Genomic DNA, 7155 nt, shown 5'->3' with positions numbered 1-7155 from the left:
GAGATGAAAATTGGACCTCAAATGTTGCCTCAATCAACCAAATTCCTTTAGCAATCTCACGAGTTCATAAAAAGAGCATCGACCGGAACCACGCCAATCTCGAACCAACAACGACCTCAACTCAAACCCAAAACTGAATAGAATCTGACCAAAAACATGGAATCTAGAACGAGATTTTTGTATCTATTTGATCTACGGATGGAATTCTGATGAGATTTGAACTAGAAAACGAAGGGGAGAATGACCTTTCGACGTGAGTTCGATCGGAGTGAAGCTGGTGGCGCTTTTTCTGTGGGTTTTGCCAGATTTTTGTCTCTCTCCCTGATTTGTTGGCTGCTTCGATCTCAACCTCCTCTCTCTATTTGTTTTTCTCTCTTCTTATCTCTCTCAATCGATTATCTTTGAGTGATGTCGTGTGTGTAGAGCTGTGCGTACCTGGTGTTAATGGAGTATATCCGTGAGTGTGTGGTGGTGTACGTTCTTCAGAAAAATAGTGTGGCTCATTGGTGAGGAGTGTGTGATTGTGTCAATGGTGGTTTTCAAGAATGAAGAAGAAGAGCTCAAGATTTATTTTCTGTCTATTCTTGTGATACCCCCCAATATCAATGAGTGGAGTATGTGTTCGTGAGGGAGTATGGCGTGAGAAAAAAGAAAAATGAATTCTGAACGTTCTCCATGGATGAATCCAAAATGGAATCCCTATGTGTATTGTATATATTAAAAAAAAGAATCCCCCCCTTCTATTCTGGGTGTGTATAGAATATATGTATATTGTGAAGGTGATGTGTAAATAATGGTCAAGAAGATATCACGTGGGCCCCTCTATTTTTGTTGTTTTCTTCTCCAAGGGATAAAAAATGTGAGTGGGTAGGGAGGTGGAAGCTTTTGATTGGGTAGGTTGTTAGGATAAGATAAATTAGTTTGAGGTATTGTTTTTTTGTTTATTTTTGTATTTTTGTGGGATATAATTACATGGGGTTGGACACATGGTAAGGTGAACTAAAAATGAATAAAATTAGACTTCGGGAGGGACAAAATTAGGTGTCTACAATAAGAAGACAAGCCGTGGAATCAGCTTCAGCCCAAAAAGACTTAGGTAAACCAGCATTAGAGAGCATACAACGCACCTTCTCCATTATAGTCCTATTCATTTGTTCGGCCACACTATTCTGCTGTGGAGTATGACAAACTGTCAAGTGCCTCACAATTCCTTTTGACTTGCACAAAGCATTAAATTCATTAGAACAGAACTCTAAACTATTATCAGTTCGAAGGTATTTTACCTGCTTCCCTGTCTGCTTTTCAATCATAGTCTTCCACTCCTTGAAAGTAGGCAACACATCATTCTTTTACTTCAGAAAGAACACCCAAAATTTTTTAGAATAGTCATCAATAATAGTCAACAAGTAATTAGCGTCTCCTCTAGAAGGTACTCTAACAGGACCCTAGAGATCAGAATGAATGTAATTAAGTGTGCCCTTAGTTGAGTGGATTCCTTTAGTGAACTTGACTCTCTTCTGCTTCTCGAAAATGCAGTGCTCACAGAACTCCAATTTGGTAATACTCTGCCCATCAAGAAGTCCTCTCCTGCTCAGTTCAGTCATCCCGTTTTCACTCATATGCCCTAGGCGTATATGCCAAAGTTTAGCAACATCACTTTTTAATAAAGAAGAGGTAGAAACAGTTGCATCACCTGTAACAGTAAAGCCTTGCAGGATATACAAATTTGCATACTTTCTTTGTCCCTTCATCATAACAAGTGTACCTTTAGTAACCTTCAGGACTCCACCTTCACCAGTGTACCTATAACCATTCGAATCAAGGGTACTGAAGGAAATAACATTTCTCTTCAGGTCTATGATATACCGTACATCCCCGAGTGTCTTCACAACCCCATCAAACATCTTGATCCTGATTGTTCCAATACCAGGTATCTTACAAGGTGTGTTATTTCCCATCAACATAGAACCTTTAGAGACTGTTTCATATATTGTAAACCAATCCCGATTACGACACATATGAAAGATGCAAGCTGAATCAAGAATCCAATCCTCACAGGGTTTGGAGTTACCATCAGAAACTACCAAGAGTTCTCCATCACTGCTGCCATCTTCCACAAAACTGGCTTTATCGGACTTCTTTGGTTGGTTTTCCTTCGATTTTGGAGTTTCTCTTTTCTCTCTATTCTGTAATTTCCAATACGCGAATTTGATATGGCTCTTTTTCTTGCAGTAATTACAGATTTTGTTTCTATTTTTGGATTTTGACCTATTCCTGTCATCACCCCCAAAATTCCTATCACGAGTCCTTCCTCCTCAAACAGTGAGACTATCTCCTTAAGTCTCTGACCCATTTACAAGATGCTTCATCTTTTCCTTAGAGATCAATGCATCATAGGCTTTATCAATCATCAGGGTATCATGAATATATAAAATTGTATCCCTAAAGGTCGTGTATGATGCAGGCAGTGAACACAACAAAATCAACCCTAAATCTTTCTCATTGTACTTAACCTTCAGAGTTTCTAAATAAGAGATGATTTCTTTAAAAGCAGATAGGTGATCTTCCAAAGACGCACCCTTAGACATACGATGGGAATAAAGTCGTTGTTTGAGATGCAAATTACTTGTTAGGTTTTTATTCATGCATAAAGATTCCAGTTTTAACTACAACGCAGTGACAGTGGTCTCCTTCAAAACATCCTGTAGAATTTGATTGAATAAATGAAGGTGGATCTGAGATAGAGCCTTCTGATCCTTACGTCGTTTGTCATCGTCCGCCCACTATGAGGTCATCTTATCAAACCCTAATAGAGCATCGTCCAAATCCATCTTCGCGAGCACAACCCGCATTTTAACCTGCTATAACAAAAATCTGGTGTTGCGATCCAACTGCAGAATATCATACTTCATGCTTGTCATCCCCGAGAAAATAATCAATCAAGATCTTGATACAAGTTTGTTATGATTCGAACAGAATAAGCAAACCACAAGTAAAAGAAAATAAGAACAATACACAGATTTATGTGTAAACCCTTGCGGGAAAAACCACAGGCACAGGCAGAGGAGGTTTCACTATAATGGAGATAGAGTAAAATATGGAGAAGGCTGAATTTTCTTAAAAATAAAATAACCCACTAAATCTCACTTATATATTACGTGCGTACAAATAGGTCCTAGGCCCAAGAACATAAAGGTCCATCAATAAAATTTGGGTCACAACTCTAATAATCGCTAACATATATATATATATATATATAACTTTGCTTCATGTTTGCGTCATATGACTTTAAGACGTGGGAATCTGAAAGTAAAGTTACTCTTTTATGCTCTGTATTATACAATAATTTTGTTGGATAATCTTTTTTAGATGCAATGCATTTATTTTCTTTTAAATCTTGTTTTTTTCATTCTTTTAATCTCTCTAGATTTTGTTGCAGACAGAGGCGGAGCCAACCCTCTCTAGGGGGTTCGTCCGAATCCCCTTTGATGGAAAAATATACTATTTATACATGATTAAAATTATTTTTTATGTGGTTATAGTAGGTGTTGAATTCCCTTCGACTTAATTTTCTTTGAATATTGAACCCCCTTGCCTGAAATCCTGGCTCCGCCTCTGGTTGCAGATGATGATGATGAAGATTAACACACCATCGATAATTCTCCAGAAATAAATATGTTATCATAGACGTTTCTTATGCAATGAGTCAAGGTTAGATTAAGCCGTTTTATCTCTTTATTAGGTTAATTTTCTTAAGCAATTGAATTTTTCTTTTTTTATATATATAAAATACTTGTGAATTTTAATATTATTTTTTTTTATCTATTTTTTCATGTTAGCAAACACAAGAAGTATGAGACCTATTCTGCAATAGTTAAGTTTTTGAGAATTTATATATAATAATAAAGGAGACATTGGAGGCTGTTGATGTGGCACCTCTCTATGATCTCTATTCCCATTTTCCATTTATCTTTTTCGCATTTTTTTTTATTTTTTCCAACTATTTGTTCTAATGAAACTATCTAAAAGTTCAATGTAAAAACAATAAAGAATTATAACAAATAAAAAAAATAAAGAGTCAATATCTACGGTAGTTATTAAATGTTTGACACATAATCTCTCAATGTTTATTATCATTATGATTGTCTTTATTATTATAAATTAAAAAATGTTATTTTAGATTTACTTTGCTGATTTAAATTCAACAGCTCATACGAATCTGTAAATGAATGTTATAGTTATTCTTTTGTTGTTTGGGTTGTGCTTCTAAGGAAATCGTGCATCAGTCGCGGAAGATGGTCTGCAGTATACTTTAGTGGAATCACTGAAATTTAAAATAACAATGAATGAAATATACTCTTCCGTGGCAACACAAGTCCATTCACATTGGAGCAACATAACAAACTCACCGCAATATTATGGTGAACAATCATAATGTGAAGGTGTTTGATGAATCGTTTGATAGGTAAAAATATTCAAATCCTCACTGTACGTCCAGTAAACCTATTGAACTTTTCATTCCCCTTACTGATCTGGTAAATTTTGTCTCCCAAATTGCTACGGTAAATTCTTGTGAAGATGATGCTAAAAAGCAAGACATGAATAATGAAGAGGAAATTGTCACTATCAGAGACAAACATATAGAAGTTGTTATTGCAAATGCAGATTAGACTTCATTATGAATTAATTCTACAGTGTTTATTTCTCTGTATCCTTGCCATATTTGATATTCACAAAGTTTGAGATAGTTGTTGGAATCATTTACTTGTTAGACATACCTCAAAATCTACCCTCAATATAGACTCGGGCTTGCACTGCGGAGAGATGTCTTGTATTCTCTCCGCTTGCAGTTATGACAATATTATAAGCAGAGGTAGATTTGATCTTTAGCGCACTTGCTTATGCTGTAGTTATATTGTTCCTGCATCTGTTTTTCTCTAATCAGTTCAAATTAGATGTTCCGTTTGATCCCGATTCTAATTTTTTTACCTCAGGAAATTCCTGTGTTCCGCCCTTGAAACTTTAAGTTCAGAATTACAAACAACGTGTACAAATTTATTACTTCTGGCAATTACTATTGACAGTCGACACTATGCTAGATATTTTATTGCTTATTCCTTATGATTTCTTCCAAGACTTGGTCAAGGTCTTGATAATGGCGTAGTCTCTAGATTCCTAAAGTAATTTCTTAAATTTACTTGGATAATGTTTGTGTTATCCAACATAGTGACTTTGGCTTATTTGTGTGCGTTGCAAAAGTTTGTCCAGTTCAATTACAAAATTGTTTGATTGAAAGTTATTTTGGTCGCCATCAATGTACATGGTTATCTTGAATCCTGTAGGTGTTGGGATATTTTCCTTAACTCGATTACTAGTGGAACACTCTTAATTTTTTTTATTGTTGGGTCTATATTTACTAAACTAATTTCGTTGCAGGACTCGAAGAAGCAAAGGACAGGAGGAAGCACCACACTTTATAAGCTGCTCAAGAAGGAGGTAAGTGCAAGGGTCAAAATACACGTGCTTGTACGAAATTGATAGAATGTTTTTGCATATGCTAATACACAATTTTTGGCGTGCTCGTAAAATTATTTTCTTTCTTGCTTTTTCCTATAGGTGACATACAATTTGCTGCAGCTTAGTTGCCTAATTTAGAGTTAATGGACTGTGGAATAAGCATATATGCAACCCAGATCTAGACAGTCCAACAACTCAGGAAAATGATAATGGTGAGTTACAAAGAACACCAAGTAATAAATTACATCTTATATATCAGAAACTGTTGTTTTTATACTGCAGGGTTTCTCGGTCCAATACATTCAAGCGACACTTTCATATACCGGTGTAGTGATTCCAATTATATTATCACAGGCGCAAGAAGGTAAGTCCATAGTAAGAGCACATTCAAAGAAAGGACAAGGTTGCTCGATTGAAGGAATGAATAAGTTGGAGAAATGTTCGGTTGAAATGGTGAGCGACTTTAGTTGTGCTTTCGAATGGTTTGAAACTTCCTTTTTTGTGGTGAAAGCAAGTGGTGTATTAGATGGAAAGAGATGAAAACAGATCAAAGACTTATATTCTATAGATCAACTTTTAATGTTCTTAGCATTGATATGTTATATTTTTAAAATTTTTGCAGGGACTATTTTAGAGCACATCAAGCTTGTAGTAACACCCACAAAGATAAAAAATCTACCAATATTAGTGGATAAATAATTTTTTTATTGGAGAATGATCGGTTGAAATGGTGAGTGACATCTTTTCAAGTTATGCTTTTGGTATTTTAAACTTTTTTTTCCAACGCAAGTGATGTATGATATAGAAAGCGGTGAAAACGAATCCAAAAATTAAACAACCTTATGGGTCAACTTTAGCGTTAATCTTTTATATTTTTAAAATTATTGTAGAAACTATTTTAGAGCACATCAACCTTATAATGACCTCCATAAAGATCCAAAATCGTCTGCAAGTATTTATATATTAATGTTATTGTTTTTTTTTCGTTTGATCAAAATTGTGCACACAAAGTATTTAACTTTGTACATGTGTATGAAGTCTTTTTTGTAAAATTCATAACTTTAATTTAGTAAAGTTTAACTCAATATATATATATATGTTTTTTTAAATCTTTTTTATAGATATAACTAATTTTCTTTGAATGAAATAAATAGTTTACGTTAAAGTTGTTTTTCTTATCAAACAACAAAATTTTTTTTTTACCAGTTAATACATTTACATTTTTATGTTGTAAGAGAAAATATCTTACATGATTATTCCTAATTTTATTTTATTTTTTGCCTTTTTATCTTATTTCATCGCTAAATATTCATATTCTTACTTTTAAAGAAGAATTTAACTTTGCAATAGTTAGTGAAATGGTGTCAACATTGAAGCCTTTTTGAATTTATATAGGCAGTGCCCGGTGGTGCAGAATTTTAAATGGTAAGAATAACTGAAAACAAAAAAAGAAATAATTTTAAAACTTTTATGAAAAATTTAGAGGTTTATTAGATATTTTTTTGGTTTTATGTGTTATTTATTTTTTCCGTCTATTTTTTTAATGTTTTTTATTGAAATGAAATTAAAAATAAATTCTACCTTATTATTAACAATTATTTCTAAATCACAATATACTAAGTGAAACACTGTTTCAAA

Source organism: Capsicum annuum, chromosome 4 (genome assembly GCF_002878395.1).
Source record: "Capsicum annuum cultivar UCD-10X-F1 chromosome 4, UCD10Xv1.1, whole genome shotgun sequence".
In the NCBI taxonomy this organism is placed as follows: Eukaryota; Viridiplantae; Streptophyta; class Magnoliopsida; order Solanales; family Solanaceae; genus Capsicum; species Capsicum annuum.
Note: the sequence above shows the minus strand (reverse complement) of the source record.